Source organism: Panthera leo, chromosome D3, assembly GCF_018350215.1.
Source record: "Panthera leo isolate Ple1 chromosome D3, P.leo_Ple1_pat1.1, whole genome shotgun sequence".
Classification (NCBI taxonomy): Eukaryota; Metazoa; Chordata; class Mammalia; order Carnivora; family Felidae; genus Panthera; species Panthera leo.
In genome coordinates, this window is record NC_056690.1 from 73,962,224 (window position 1) to 73,979,457 (window position 17,234).

A 17,234-nucleotide genomic window follows, 5' to 3' on the forward strand; every position below is an offset into this window, starting at 1 on the left:
CCAATCCAAAAACTACTTTTGCACTACGCTGCGCTATTCTTCAGTAAGATAATACTGCTCCTTTGCACAACTACCCAGCGCTCTGTAACTTCCAGCTCCACCATCCCACGATGGTAGCAAACTGTCAATCAGTGGGCAGTTCTCTTTTTGCTACACCGGCGGCTACAGAAGCCAGCACGAATGAACGAAGGGTAAGACAACCACCTTTATTCATTCATCTGTGCTCTTAAACGTTGTGGGCCCAGGTGACCTGTCAAAGCAACCATGCGGGCGTTCCAAGGCGACAGCAAGTCTTCCGGTCCTCCCAGTCGTGGAGACCTCCTGGCAAAGGAGGTCTAACCTAAAACACTGACCTAAATAAATAACCAGGTGTGCACCGGGCTAAGGAGGGTTGTTCTTTCTCCCGGGGGGGGGGGGGGGGGGTGGAGGTGGGGGAAGGCAACTCTTTCTCTTCCAGAGCAGAAACTTCTCAGCCAAGGAATCAGAACCCAGGACACAGAGAGGTTTACAGAAAGGAATATCCTCCTCACCAAGACCGGTGTGTGCCCGGGGTGCACTGAGCTGCTCCGAGGGCCCCGGGCGCCCACTCACCTGGGCGGGGGTGGCGGGGAGTGGCCTGGCGCGCGCCACAGGGGCTGAGATCGCCGACCGCCGGGGCTCGCCACCCAGGGAGCGCGCTGAGCCAGTGCGGGGTCCCGGCGCTGCTCTCCCGCCTCTGGCCTGGGTCGGCTCCGTGGGGCGCCGGTGGCTCCTCGGCGTCTAGATTGGGCTCCGCCCCGCAGGGCGCGTCCGGGGCAGAGTTCGCCGCCGGGGAGACTCCGGGGAGGAGCCTGGGCTCCCGCCGCGCCCCGGGGCACCGGCCCTGCTCTGCGCACCCGGGTGTGCGCTCCCCGCACCCCCCACCCCCCGCCGCCCCAGGTCCCGAACCCTGCACGCCTCTCCGTAGAGTGATGTGAAGGGGGTATCGCTACTGCTTTTGAGGAAGGTTCTGTTTGCACTCTCAGTTCGCAAACTTTTGTCTTCGTGGTTTATCATAAAACTTTTGATTGTAGAGTAATTTTAGATTTAAGAAAAAGTTGCAGAGCTAGGACAGACTTCCCTAAACCCCTCAGCCCGTGCCCCCTTGATAGTCACACCCCACGTGTGTGTATGTTACACGGGTGCAGGGTACATTTGTCAAAACTATGAAATTAACATTGGCCTGTTGCTATGAACTGAACTCCGTCTTACACAGATTTTGCAAGTTTTCCTGTCTGTTTCAGGATCCCCCAACCAGGATTGCACCCCGCATTTAGCGTCTTGTCTTGGTGTGTTAACAGTTTCTGCGTCTTGTTTTTCTTGACGGTTTTAAAGGATTCTGCTAAGCTATATTGTGGATAGCTCTCATTTCGTTTTGTGTGATGTTTTCCTCATGATTAAAGTGTGGTTATGGGCAAGTGCCTTTCTCATCACCGCCTTCTGTCGGGATACACCATAGCAAGGTGAGTTAACATTTATCACTTGGTTAAAGTAGTGTCTGAGAGCTCTCTCCACTGCACAGTTACTGTTTTTCTTTTTCCATACTCTTTTCTTTGGATGGGAGTCACTAAGTTCAGCCCATATCAAGAGAAGAGGGTGGGGAAATCAAACTCCACCTAGAGGGTGGGAAAGCGTATCTACATATATTACTGGAATTATTCAGTAAGGAGGATTTATTCCACCTGTCCCATTTATTAATCTAGTCAATCATATATTTATATCAGCATGGACTCATGTATGTTCACTTTATACTTTGTGCTATAATGAAATACTATATTATTTATTATGTTGATCAAAGTGTTCCTGCTTTGAATACTGGGAACTCTTTGAGGCTGGCTCCTGTGTCCCTTTGAAAGTTCATAAACATTTAGGGCTGGGGATAAAAACCTCACTAGTTATTGGCTCCACCCCTCTCACATTTAACAAATGTAGAAAACTGAAGCCCCAATCCCCTAATATCGAAGGGCTTTTCTGAATCTTCCTGGGAATCCTATGATTACTGGTTTCCAGCCTGGTAAAAGAAAGGCAAAAGAAATGCTTCTTGGTTTGTTTGTTTGTTTGTTTGTTTTCCTAACAGGTGAACTTGTGGATTGGGATCCATCCGGAGAAGTTAAAGTTGAGGTTTCTTTAGGTAAATTTTGGTTAACTAATCCTTGTGTTTCTATTAAATAGATATATGTATATTCACAGACAAACCATGTTCCAAAATTAGCCATGGGTATTTATAACTGTTTTAAACATTGAAGAAATCCAGCTGCCAAAGATCCTTTGTTACATTGCTTTAGATTGCTCATGTTTGCATTTGCAAGCTGGTCCTGTAAACATGACATTTCCTCTTTCTGAGCTGGAATCTCCTTCAGCATTTGATGCTGGCCTGCCTTCTGTGACCCTCACCTCTCTTTCCGCCTTTAACCTTTCTTGGAGAGAGGAATCTACCCCATTAGTCCTGGGTTTGCCAGGGAAGCACAGGATGGATTGACCAGTGAGTAATCCAGCTCCACTGAGGAAAGAGATTTTCTACTTTTTAAGCATTTTTGACAAAGTTACTAAAAAGAATATACTTAGGTATTTGTCCATTTTGGAAAACTAAAGCTTTTCCATATTGTATATAAGTCCTAGCATAGCCCAGAGAAATTGACAAGATTGGTGGTGAAGGTGAGATATCTGTGCACTTTCCTGGAGGGAGAGGATTTTAACTGAAAGTAGTAATTTTAAAAACATTTTTTTTCAATGTTTATTTATTTTTGAGAGACAGAGACAGAGCGTGAGCAGGGGAGGGGCAGAGAGAGAGGTGGAGACAGAATGGGAAGCAGGCTCCAGGCTCTGAGCTGTCAGCACAGAGCCTGACGCAGGGCTGGGACTCTTGAACTGCGGGATCGTGACTTGAGCAGAATCGGAAGTCGGACACTTAACCGACTGAGCCACCCAGCCGTCCCTGAAAGTAATAATTCTAATCGGTATCGAGTACTGACTGCATTTCATTGTTCTGCAAATGTACTATTACCTAAATAATTTTAATAACTCTGTGGGGAGGAGAGCGGGGAACCACTCAGGATTAACGAGAACGTGGAACTATAAAATATTAGTAAACTACATAGTGCTGCTCAAGAGAATCCATAAACCGCCCTTAAATTTAAAACTCTAGTGGTATGTCTTACAGGATGGAAATTGAGGGAAGGGGGCTCAATGTTTATGGATTTCTCTTATAGCTATAGCATTTGATTGCTATTTTGATGACAGAATATACATAAATCATTTTAAGTAACCAAATTTTCTGAGTCTGCTTTTCTTCACATGTTACCTACCCTTATCCACATTTAAAAAAACAAAAGTATTGGTATTTTAGTATTATATGTTTTTTGGAAAGGCTTGGATTGGTTTGGCTGGGTAGGGACTAAAGCACCTCAAACCACCCTCACTGAATAAATATTAGGACCCTGTGTAGGGCGTTCACCAAAATGGAAGGATTTGGGAGGAGAAAGAAAGTACCAGATGCCGTCTTGCCTCCCAGAGCACACGACACATTGTTGTCTGGGTTAAAAGAGGGTCTGACTGTAAATCAAGAACCCACATTCAGAGCCTGTGCCTTGTGGCGTTCAGACTGGGGCTCATATTTGGAACCACTGTTGTTTGTTTCTGTTGGGGGTTATTTGCTAAAAGGAAATTTTATATATATTTTATTTTTTTATTAAAAAAATTTTTTTAACGTTTTTTATTTATTTTTGAGACAGGGAGAGACAGAGCATGAACAGGGGAGGGTCAGAGAGAGAAGACACAGAGAGGGAGACACAGAATCTGAAACAGGCTCCAGGCTCTGAGCTGTCAGCACAGAGCCCGATGCGGGGCTTGAACTCACGGACCGTGAGATGATGACCTGAGCCGAAGTTGGCCGCCAAACCGACTGAGCCACCCAGGTGCCCCTATATAATATATTTTAAAATGCAAGCCCTACCATGTCATTTCTGTCCCCTCCACCCCCCACCCCCCCCCAAACACACACATTACACACACACACCACCACCATTCATTAGAAAACTTTGCTGTCCCCTCGTGACCTCGGGCTTAGAGCCTAACCCTCCCCAGGGCAGAGAAGTCCTCACCTCCATCTTTCCTGCTCCCTCTCTTGCCACATTGCCGCACTGCTTGCCAGCGAGGTGCGATGGCTTATGGTGTTCCAAACCCACTCTTGTATCTCACTTTATTCCTTTTTGCTCTAGTTCCCCCCACATACACACACACCCTCACCCCACAGACTAGAATGCCCTTTCCCCTCCTCTTTGCCTGGAAATTCCTGCTCACTTTATTCCTTATGTATAGGGAAACCTTCCCTTGAGATCCCCCACCGACTTTGAGCACCCCTGTAGATCTTCCCACAAAATGCTCCCTATGTTGCATGTTATTGTATTCGTTTCCCATGGCTGTAACAAATGACCACAATCTTGGTTGTGGGCACCTGGGTGCTTCAGTCGGTTAAGAGTCCGACTTCAACCCAGGTCATGGTCTCCTGGTTCATGAGTTCAAGCCCCGCGTCGGGCTCTGCGCTGACAGCTGGGAGCCTGGAACCTGCTTCCAATTCTGTGTCTCCCTCTCTCTCTCTGCCCTTCCCCTGCTTGCGCTCTGTCTCTGTCTTTCTCAAAAATAAAAGTAAACACTAAAAAAAAAATTTAAATGCGCATTTATTATCCAACAGTCTGTGGGTCAGAAGTCTGACCTGGTGCTCACTGAGCTAAAATCAATACATCGGCAGGCTGCGCTCCTTTCGGAGGCTTTAGGGGATGATCTGTTCTCTTGCGTCTTCCATCCTTTCTAGAGGCTGCCTGCATGTTTTGGTTTCTGGCCCCTTTCTCCAATTTCAAAACCAGCAACACTTCTCTCTCTGACTCTCCCTCTTTCACTTGCAAAAACCCTTGTGATTTCATTGCATTCAGCTGGATAATCCAGGATAATCTCTCCCATTTTAAGATCTTCATGGTAATCATAGCTGCAAAGTCCGTTGTGCTATGGGAGATTACATATGCAGGGATGCGCAGGTCCCAGAGGTCAGGACACGGACTTCTCTGAGGGGCCATCATTCTGCCCGCCACACTGTACTGCTAAATCACTTTTATATTTCAAGTTTTGTTATTAAATATTTTATCTTGTATGGCACAAAATCAAAATGCTGGGCAAAATTATGAAGGAGTCATGCTCCCATTCCTTTTTAGTGATGCCCTGCTTGCCTTTCTCCTCCTTTCTCTCCCCTTCCCATGGCACCCCCACAATGCCACCCTAAGGGGCGAGTACCTGATGGTGGGCGATTTTCCAAATGTTTTTCTCTCCCCCATACCTATAGCCTTCTTGAGCTTTCTGGGACTTGCTGAGTGGAGAAGAGAATGTAAATGTAGAAATTAAGGCATTTGGTCCTGACAGAATTGAACTCTGTAGGCCACTGGGAGTCTCGCAGACTGAATTCTGACCCAGGGAAAATGCACTGTACCTAAATGTGTCTCACCAGCTTGGGACAGCAATCCATCTACTCTATGCAAGCTGCTGTCCTAAGTGCTGGGGTCAATTTTTATCATTTTAAAAGTTTTTTTTTTAATGTTTATTTATTTTTGAGGGGGGTGGGGCAGAGAGAGAGGGGAGCAGAGGATATGAAGGCGGCTCTGTGCTGACAGCAGAGAGCCTGACATGGGGCTCGAACTCAAGAATTGTGAGATCATGACCTGAGCCGAAGTCTGATGCTTAACCAACTGAGCCACCCAGGCCCCCCAACTTTTATAATTTTAAATTTCATTGAATTTGTACTTTAAATGGGTAAGTCACATATGCACATGGAAAATAACTACACATACAATTACATAGAAAATTAAAATATTTCCAAACAACAAACTATCACTGACCAGTAGGAGACCTAACCAGTACTAAAAGACTGAGAGAGAGAGAGAGAGTGTACTGACTTCAGTCAGTGCCCTAGGGAAATCCTCAATAGGAGTAGGATTGGAACTGGGTTGTAAGTATAAATACCATGTTATATGAGAGAGCATGGGAGCCTTTTGAGCTCAGACACAAGCAGCAGCACAAAGAGAGTACATGTTCAGGCAGATTTGTGAGCTACTAAGCAGACCAGTCCAGCTGGACCACAAGAGACTAATAGGAGACATAACAGAGAGGTGGGAGCAAATCATGTGTAAAACACAAAAGGTTCAGGTAATATATTTTTCTCGTCCATCTCTTCTAAGAAAAGAAGGAAAAAATCACTGTAGGAAATGAAGCTCCGGGTATTGTTATGAGTTCATAAGTAAAACCCTTCACAAATGTTTATGAACAATAAATCAGCATCTGCTTGTATATACAAGTCTGTCTAAACAGGTGAATCTTTTTCTAAGACTCCTTGCTCATAATGGACACAGAAACCATAACATAACCAAGGGTAATGTTCAAAATATGTGCCGATTGAGGAGTGGCACCAGCCAATCAGAAAAGCCTCCAGCCAAAATGAACTGGTAATGGATGAGGCAATGGGGTTCAGCCGAAGGATATCATTATTTACAATTATTACCGCTGTCTCAGCGTAACTAGATGTTCTTTCATTTTCTTTTAAAAATTCTCTTTCAAAGCACACAGTTGGGTATGTTTCTTTGGACTTAATAAATTCTGATTGTTACATCTTTTTTTTTTCTGTGATGAGCTTGGTTCTCTCTGCCTCAGCAGTAGCTGGAGTAAGAAGTGTCATTTCCTGTCATAGACTCTGGGCCTGGAGTTCTCTCTTGTCCAGCAAGAGAGTGGACACAGGATTGAAATGCTAGAGAGGCTAATGTCCGGGAGGAGACAAGAGACCCAAGTAAGGGTCCTTGCTGTGTTTTTATTAGGATCGGAAGACTTACAAAGGTGATGGACATGCACAAAGAAACAATGAAACCGTGAACATGAACTCATGGGCGTGAGGGAAAGGGGGTTTTGAAGATATGTGGTTTTAGGGGTTTGGGTTAATACAAAACAAAATTCTGGTGCTGGGCAGAAGGTTGTTTACAGCAAACATGAGGCACCACCTCTGTTTACTTGAACTGGTCTAGGAGACAAGAAAGACAGACATGTACCTCAGGGTCAACAAGGCACCTTTCTTTTGCTAATTAGCTCCACTCTGGGCAACTTCGGTCTATAGCCCTGTTTACCTGTTTACTTATTCTGTTCCTTCCTGTGAAAGCTATTGTACTAAGTTAGGGGGCGTTTCCGCCCTGAATACCTAATCTTGTTTACCTCATTTTGGATGTTTCTGTCCTGAGATTTCCTATTCCTATACCTTTGTCCTATACTGAGGGCCTTTGCCCTGTTTACCTAATCTGTTTTACCTAATCTTGTATGTGTTCATCCTGTGGCTTTCTAATTCCTCATGCCTTGTTAAACCATCCAAGCTCAGGGAATTCCTAAGCTGATTCCCCACAATTTCCTTCTGTTTTGTAAGGATGAGAAAACCACCCAGGTTTCTAGGAAAGACAAGCCAAACTTTGGGACATATTTTTAAATCCTGGGATGATCTAGGTCCCTGTTTTAGAGTCTAATACAAGAACAGATGGCCAGACGTTTCTGATAATCACCCGGGTTGTGGTTGGTGGATGTACCTTTTCCATATTCTTAAATGCTCCCTCAAAGGTTTGAATAGCTGGCCTTGGACCAAAAAGAGCAGGAAATACTAACCTTTCTCCAGCTATAGGCAACATATTCTGGACAGCCTCCTGATCAGCAAAACCATGGCTAAGTTAAAAAAGCTGCATATCCAAGATGAATGCCCTGTGGTCTCACATTGTTTATCCTTGGCCAAAATGGAGGGACTACAAAGAGAAAAGCAGGCCCTGTCAATAAAATGTAGCATGGTCCGATAGCTGGCTATCTCAGCGTAACTAGATGTTATGCCGGCTACTGCCAGGAGATGAGCTGGCACTCAGGCAGGGAAAATGTAACAAGACTACCACAAGCGAGGAGAGTGACCAGTCAGGGCCTTTCATGATCAGGTATGTAAATCTCTCAAACAAATACATCAAATTGAATCCAGCAAAGCACAAAAAGCATCCCAACCAAGTTGGGCTTCATTCCAGAATTTCAAGATTGGTTGAACTGTTAAAAATTATTCAACATAGGGACACCTGGGTGGCTCAGTCGGTTAAGCGTCTGACTCTTGATTTCAGCTCAGGTCAGGATCTTGTGGCCCGTGAGTTCAAGCCCCACATCGGACTCTTGTGCTATGTCAGCGCGGAGCCTGCTTGGAAGTCTCCCTCTCTCTCTGCCCCTACCCCAAATGCTCTCGCTTGCTCTCAAAATAAATAAATAAACAATTAAAAAATTTTCAACATAAGTCTCAATGTTAAGGAACCAAAGAAGAAAAATAACTGATAATTTTAAAAACAGAGAAAAATAACTTGTTAAAATTCAACACCTGTTCACAATTTTAAAAACAAAACTCTTAGCAACTAAGAAGAAACCCTTCCTTAATTCAATGGAAGAATATCCACAGAATTTTATAGAAAACATCACACTTAAGGTGGAAAATTGCAAGCTACTTATGTGAGATCAGATGTGAGATAAGGGCACGTCCATCCCAGTTTTTGTACAATATCATACTGGGGATTCCATCCAGGGAAATAAGGCAAGAAAGGGAAATAAAATATATAAAGATGAAAAAGGAAAAATTACGTCCTTACTTATAGGTAACATGTCTGTATATATAGAATGTCCATAAGAACTCTTAGAATTAAGAAGTGAATTCATTGTTTTGCTGTACTTATGTGGTCAATACATGAAAAAAATCAATCAGTTCTATTTCAACAGAGGAGCAAATGATAGAAGCTAACCTTTTAGAACGATATCATTTACAATAGCACCAATGAACACAAAACACTAGGGATAAATCAAACAAACAAAAAAATGCAAGTCCTCTGCACAGCAAACGGAAAACACAGACTGAGCCCAACTAAAGCAGGTTTGTAGTATGGGCTATACGATGTGGACTGTGCTATGTTCATATACTCCAGGAAGCCTTATTTGCAAAGCTGAGGGTGTATCATAAAGATGTCATTGTCCTCATGGTGATCTCTCTAGATTTCATGAAATCACAACCAAAATCATATTTTAAAATTTAAGTTGACAGGTTACTTATAAAATTTATATGGAAATGTAGAAGTCCAAAAATAGTCAAGGCAAACATGAACAAAAATGAACTATTTTGGAGGACCTGCAAACCAAATATCAATACTTAGTAAAAATCTAATAATAATTACCTTGTCAGTGTCCCAAAGATAGACAATAACATAAACTGAATAGAAGTCCAGAGATGTATGACATACATCCAGTCACATAATTTAGGAAGTGAAAAAAAATTAAAAAACAGGTTCTTTTCTTTTCTTTTCTTTTTCAATATATGAAGTTTATTGTCAACTTGGTTTCCATGCAACACCCAGTGCTCATCCCAAAAGGTGCCCTCCTTAATACCCATCACCCTCCCTCCCCTCCCTCCCACCCCCCATCAACCCTCAGTTTGTTCTCAGTTTTTAACAGTCTCTTATGCTTTGGCTCTCTCCCACTCTAACCTCCTTTTTTTTTTTTCCTTCCCCTCCCCCATGGGTTTCTGTTAAGTTTCTCAGGATCCACCTAAGAGTGAAACCATATGGTATCTGTCTTTCTCTGTATGGCTTATTTCACTTAGCATAACACCCTCCAGTTCCATCCATGTTGCTACAAAGGGCCATATTTCATTCTTTCTCATTGCCACGTAGTACTCCATTGTGTATATAAACCACAGTTTTTTAATCCATTCATCAGTTGATGGACATTTAGGCTCTTTCCATAATTTGGCAATTGTTGAGAGTGCTGCTATAAACATTGGGGTACAAGTGCCCCTATGCATCAGTACTCCTGTATCCCTTGGGTAAATTCCTAGCAGTGCTACTGCTGGGTCATAGGGTAGGTCTATTTTTAATTTTTTTGAGGAACCTCCACACTGTTTTCCAGAGTGGCTGCACCAATTTGCATTCCCACCAACAGTGCAAGAGGGTTCCCGAAAAACAGGTTCTTTTCAATAACAGTGCCAATAATAAATCTTGTACCCTAATCACATCATATACATAAAATCAGTTCCTGTGAATTATAGATCTAAATTTAAAAGACAAAGTAACAAAGCTTCTAGAAGTTACCATAAGAGAGTACCTTTATAACTTTGGCATAGGCAAACTTTCTTAAACAGGACACCCAATCACACACTGTAAAGAATAAGATTAATAGATGTCACTACTTTAAAGTTAACAAAGTCTTTTCATCAAATTATATCATTAAGAGAATGAAAAGCAAGTCATAGACTGGTATACTGTATGGTGTAAATGCTGTGCAGAAAGGAGAATAAATGAATGAATGAGAATAAATTCCTCCTGTATACAGTAGTCTGGATAAATCTTACAAGCCTTATTTAGAGAAAGAAGTCAATCACAAAAGTGTCCATACCAAATGATTCATTTACATAAAGTTCAAAAACTGGAAAATGACTTGATGTAATCTGAAGTCAACACAGGGCTACCTGGGTTGAATGTCTGACTCTTGATTTCAGCTCAGGTCATGATCCCTGGGTCTTGGGATTGAGCCCTGCATTGATTCTCTTGCTCTCTGCCCCTCTCCCCTGCTCACGCACTCTCTGTCTCTAAAATAATAATAATAACAATAGGAATAGGAATAATAATAAAAGAAGCCAACACAGCAATTACTCTTGGGTGCATTGTGCGGGGCTGGGGCACAAGGGCATCTCTTGTGATTTGAATGGTGTTTTCTGTTTTCTATTTTCTGATTTGAATGGTGTTCACCTTGTGAAAACAGTTCACAGTCTACACTTAGAATATTTGTGCATTCATATGTTTGTTGTACTTCAAATAACACCCATAATAAAAATAAAACAAAAAAAACCCTCTTGATTCCACTTCCTTTGCCAATTATATTCCATTCCTTTGTACCAACATATAGCAAAACTCCTAAAAAGAGTTATTATCTCCAGTTTCTCTTCTCACTCTCTCTTAAACAGGTTCTCAATGCTGAACTTCCTCATCAACTTTTAGTCTTGGTTGGAACACCACCTTCTCAGTGATATCTCCCTGGCTACCTCATGGAATGATGCAAGACTCTTTCCCATGCGCCCTGATCTAATTTCCTTTTTTTATTTTTACAAAGCACTTATTACCCTCTAACACACTGGTGATTTCTTTAGGTATTTTGTTTGCTGCTTATTTTTTTCATCTCTCTCGTGTTCACAGATGAATCTGAGGCAATATCTGGCATATAAGACGTACTCAATAATATTTGTTGAGTAAACTGATTTGTGAAATTGGGATAATGGAAGAAAGAGCAAATTTTTGAGGGAAAAATTGAGTGATTTTTTTTTCAAAATTTTATGACTAAAATGTCTGTTAGATACCCCATGGAGGGAGATGACAATTAGGTAGTTGAAAATATGAGTCTAGAATTCAAAACTGGTTATAAATATAGAAAAATAAATATATATGAATTATTAAAGGCACAGGAAAAATATAGAACTGGCTGAAGTATCAAGGGAGTGAGTCCAGAGAAGAAATACTGAGATGACAGAAACAGGAGGAGATTGTAGCAAAGACTGAGGGAAAAAAACAAAAAACAAAAAAACGGCCCAGCTGGGAGAAAAACTGGATTTACATAGCTGTGAAGTGTCAGCTTTCTTTGTAAATTTCATGATGCCATGAAAATGGAAGGGATTCAATCAAAAGTCAACTTCACCTAAGAATCACTATGACTGGTACAGAACCCTTCAAAGCTTATGTACGTATGTTTCCATGATGTGGAACCGTGAAATAAAAAATTAAAATTAAAATAAGATATTCAGGACAGTTCCAACATGGGAATCAGGATAAATTCCGGAAAAAAAATCTAATACGTGTCTTTTTCCTAAAAACAGTGACCAAAGGTCGCAGCTTATCTTTACTGGCAAAGAAATATTCCCTCTGTGTGCACACGATTTGTATGTATGGTATCAGGTGGTCACAGATGCCTGGGGAGTGGCATTTCAGCCGGCCTCAGTGACTGAAGCAGACAGGCATCCAGGCCTCAGGTGTCCCCGGCTGACAATGAAATTCACCCTCCAGTACCTCATCTCCTCCTGTCCTGCATCACTGATTCTCCCTGGGCTTGTAGGCCCATTGGCACGCCCACTCTTGGCTCCTAAGGAGACCCTGCTCCCCTAAGACTTTAAAGAGACTCTCAAGGAGTGATGTTTATTTAAAAACCTAGCTTAAGCAAACAACTCTTAAATTACTTTGGCAAGAGATTTTTCTGCAAGCTAAAGTAAAATATAGTTCTCACAGATGTGAAGTTCCAGTGTCATGGGTTTTAGGTGTAGCCGGTTGCTCCGTCAGTCCTGGGATCTGTTTCCTAATCATTGTTTCCCATGGTCCTCTCTGGCCATTTCGGAGCAGAGTCAGGGCCTTTCTGCTTGCTTCACTCTGTCCTCCTAGGGTCCCTCAGGCTGGCTCCAGCGCTTCGTGTGGAAGAAGGAGAAAGAAGATACTGCTGAGTGTTCCCTGGGCTTCTGGCCTTGTGGTAAGTTCTTGCCTCCTTTCCCGGAATGTCCTAGAACGCCTTTCTCATGGGGCCCACCTCCCATCCTGTCTCATCTCTCTGTGTGTCTCTGGGCAATACAGCTGGTCAATGCCACATACACCACTGTCCTCCTCAGGGAAGCAAGGCTCGTCTTTTGTTGTTCTGAGCCCAGTCTTTTGATGGTCTGTAAGACCGCCAAGTAGCTCAGTCTTCATCTTGAGCTTCTTGATGGACACATCTCTCTCTCTGAGCCAGAGGCAGAATCCAAGCCCTTCCAGTTTCCAACCTCTGGGCTCTCTTCAGACCCTCCTAGGAAATTATTTTTCCAGGCCGAAAGAAATTCCTTTTTCTTGGTTTCTTTGAAGAATGGAGATTACTGCTAAGTCATTTGACAAAGGAATGAACTCCTTTCTATGGAGTCCCTAAGACTCTAATATGTAAGGAAATGTTTCTTCAGGCTTTGACAATGGCAAAATGACTTAAATGTGCATTGAACATGACATTCAGATATTTCCCACTAAAAGCAAAGCAGGAGGAAAGATACTTTTCCACAGTTTTATATTCAGCTTTGTCTTCAACAATGTAGCTTAACATCCTGATGAGTACAATAGTAGAAATATGCTTTTGACATTGAAACAAGAAGAAAAGAATGTATGTATTGATACCTCACATTCTTCCAAAAATAGCTTCAGGTAGAATATCATAAATATTCCCAACTACCTAAACAGTTGGGAGCATATAATATTAACCAGGAACTGAGAATTTAAAGTGAGCTAAATATCTGAGTGAAATTAACTCAGAGAAGGAACTCCAAATATTCAAATATTGATTTTCATTGCAAAGAAATACTGTTTCTTGCCTTACAAAATTAATTAAGCTCTGTGTTAATTAATCACTACGCCTCTATAATGAGAGGCTGCCAATCACCCTGTCAGATTGTTTACAGCTGAAATCTTAGCCGAAAATTCATCTAGTTAATGATTGAAGTTAAATTTAACCCGTGTCTCAGGACCTCAAACATAATTCCACATCACAGCAGTGATCATGATTTTAGAATCCCCTATGTGCCTCTTTGTTTCTCTATTAATGCAGGCAAGTTTCGGTTCCCACAGAGCCTCAGGCCTACAGTGGAGACTTATTTGGACCTCCTTGGCTATGAAAATAGAAATAATATATAGACAATCTGTACATATTTCTGTCTCACAAAATAAAATGTTTGACAAATTCTTTTTTTGACTTTTAAATGTAAAATTAATAAACTCTTTGACACCTTGATAGCTAAAAGAGTTTCAAATATGAGATAAATATGCCACCAACCCATGAAAAAATATAAATGATGGCTTCAATTATACCCTGTTTATTTTTTACCCAAGAACTTAAGATGTTTGGTCTATTACTTTTTGGTGATTTTTCTTCTATTTTAATTGAGTTATTTATCTGAAGCCAATTTCCTTGCAAATGAGAGCTATATGATTCAAGCTGTACTAGAAAAATGCTAGTCTCTCTGGCACTTATGATTTTAAAACTAGATTAAACAAGGCCTCAACAGGGCTTCTTGGACTCAGACTTTGGTTAAGCCACCTGTGTGATGGAAAAACCTGTCCAAAGCCAAGGTTCAACGAACTCAGGCAACATTTCAAGCCCTTAACATTACGTTGGATGAGCAACAGGGTCCCTTTAAGCCTAGCTAGTTATTTTTGGCATTGAGATTTCCATTCATGTGGCTCCCCTTGAGCAAGGGCTCAGGAATAAGGAGGGGAAGGGCAAGGCTAGGAATTCAGGAAAAGGCGAAATCACAGGGTGCAACTGGCCTGAGGACTAGCCCAAGCCTGTGGTTAGAGAATAGTGAGGTGTTTGAACCAGGTGATCAGTCTAAAGTTGGGCCGTGTCCTCAAGTTCAGGGTCAGACAAGAACTCTGAGCAGTACTCTTCAACGGGGCAGCCACTAGCCACATGTGCCTACCGAGCATTTGGGATGTGGCCAGCCTGAACTGAAATGTGATACAAGCATAAAGTATACACCAGATTTCAAAGACTTAGTGTGAAAAAAATCATGTAAATGGTCTCACTGATAATTGTTTGTAATGGTTACAGATTAAAATGAGATTTTTGGATATATTGAGTTAAATATGTTACTAAAATGAACTCATCTCTTTCTTTAAGTATTTTTACAGAACTCCTAACATTTTAAAACTAATGTCATTGTGTTTCTGTGAGACAGGTTTGGTTTAGAGCCTTATTCTTAGACAGAGATAAGCCAAGCTTCCAACTATCCCTGGAGGAAGGGTTACACATAAGGGCCCTGAAGTACCTGAAGCTCATTATGTCCAGTGAGGAACTTATTTTCTTACCCATGCACTTGGCCTGCATATAATCCCCACCTCCATTATAAGGGTTTTTTTTTTTTTTTCATGTTCACTATTGCTGATGAAGATAACCATGGTCTCTACTCAGAGATTTTCTTCCAGTCACTGATCTGTACACATTTAAGACACACATTCAGACAAGTCTAATGCTAGACCAACGGTTCTCAAATGTGGGTCCCAGAGCAACAGTTTCACCCAGAAAACTTATCAGAAATACAAATTCTGGTGCCTCATCCTAGGTCCGCTAACTCAGGAATTTTGAGCATTGGGGCCTAGGACTTCGTGTTGATGAATCCCTTCAAGTGACTCTAATGTTTGAAAACACTCACTGCTCTGGACTAACATTCAAGAGGGGCTTCCAGATAAAATCAAGGATGCTCAGTGAAATTAGAATTTCAGACCAGCAAAGAACTTTTTCACACTTTCAACACACTCATGAAAAAATTCTTTGCTGTTGGTCTGAAATTCTAATTTCATGGGGTGTTCTGCATTTCTGTTTGCTACATCTGGCAATTCTACATCAGAATAGTGGGTCTCAACCCAGACTGTAGATCAATTTGATTCATCTGGTGTGGTACCCAAGCACTGGGGATATATATTTTTAAAGTCCCCAAATTATATTAATGTGACGCTGCATAATACTGCATTAAAGTAATGCTTTTCAAACTTCTTTTTTATGTTTATTTTTGAGAGAGAGAGAGAGAGAGAGAGAGAGAGAAACAGAGTGTAAGCAGGAGAAGGGCAGAGAGAGAGGGGGACCACAGAATCTAAAGCAGGCTCCAGGCTGTGAGCTGTCAGCACAGAGCCCGAGGCAGGGCTTGAATTCACGAACCATGAGATCATGGCCTGAGCTAAAGGCAGAAGCTTAACTCACTGAGTCACCCAGGTGCCCCTGCTTTTCAAACTTCCATATGCATTCAAATCCTCTGGAAGTGTTGGTGAAATGAAGATTCTGATTCAGTACTTTGGGGGTGGGGCCGGAGGTTTGGCATTTTTAACAAATTCCCAGGTGATGTCACTGCTTCTGGCCTGGGGACCACATTTTGGGGAATAAAGCATAGAGATCGCAGAGATGAGTGCTCTAACGTCTGCCAAAATAGGCTACCCACAAGACAATGGAAAGGCAGAGAAGAAGATATTGCAAATCTTAAGTACCATGAGACAGGTTCAAAGTACTGTGAGAACCTCCAAAAAAGGAGAAACTATCTCCGATACATGAGGAAGTGTTCATGAAGGAGGGGGCATTTAGGGTCATTCTTTTCAATAGTTGTATTCCATTAAAAAATACGTGAGGGGCACCTGGATGGCTCAGTCAGTTAAGCATCCGACTTTAGCTCAGGTCATGATCTCACGGTTCGTGAGTTCGAGCCCCACTTCGGGCTCTGTGCTGACAGCTGGGAGCCTGGAGCCTGCTTCAGATTCTGTGTCTCCCTCTCTCTCTCTGCCCCTCCCCCACTCACACTGTCTCTCTCTCTCCCTCTCAAAAATAAATACACACTAACAAAAACTAAAAAACATATGACTGTGATATTTTGCAAGAGACAGAGATTGGTTACACAGGTGTTGCCATAACAAAAAATGAAAACATGTGGCATTGACTTTATGCCCAGACAGCAGGCAGGGGCTAGCAGAGTGGCAAGGTGGCTGTCGGTGGGTTCTGGAAGAACAGTGGGGTAACAGCTGTCGGAAGCTGGCAGGATGCTGCCCAGACCCATGTTTTGTGGCAGTTAAACAGGTGGGCCAACCAGTGCCTGGAAGATAGCTTGGAAGATAAAACATGTGCCTAATGAACTTAGGGCTCTGATGAAGGCGAGGGGAACGATTTCTGTCTCTGTTGTCTAACAAAGTATCCTAACATTTAGTAGGTTAAAATAACAGTGGCTGGTTCTCATGATTTGATTCTTTGGGTTGCTCATTAGGCTACAGCTGGAGGCTTGCTGAGGCCTGGGAAAGCTGGCCCCTCTCGTGGTCAGCTTTCACCCTCAAAAAGTCTCGACCAGATTTCGTCACATGGTGGCAGCAATGTTCTAAGAGGGCAGGCCCCAGTGTACAAGCAGTTACTCAAGCTTCTGCTTCTGTCATATGTACTAATGTCCCCTTCACCAAAGGAAGTCACAAGATCGAGCCCAGATGCAAGGCGGGAGGGACTCCACAGAGGCATGGAGAGCAGGAGGCATGATTCACTGTCAGCCTTTACTATAATGATTTACCCCAGATGATAATTTATTGACAAGAGAGCAGGATGTAAGTAGGGAAACAGTAGGAATT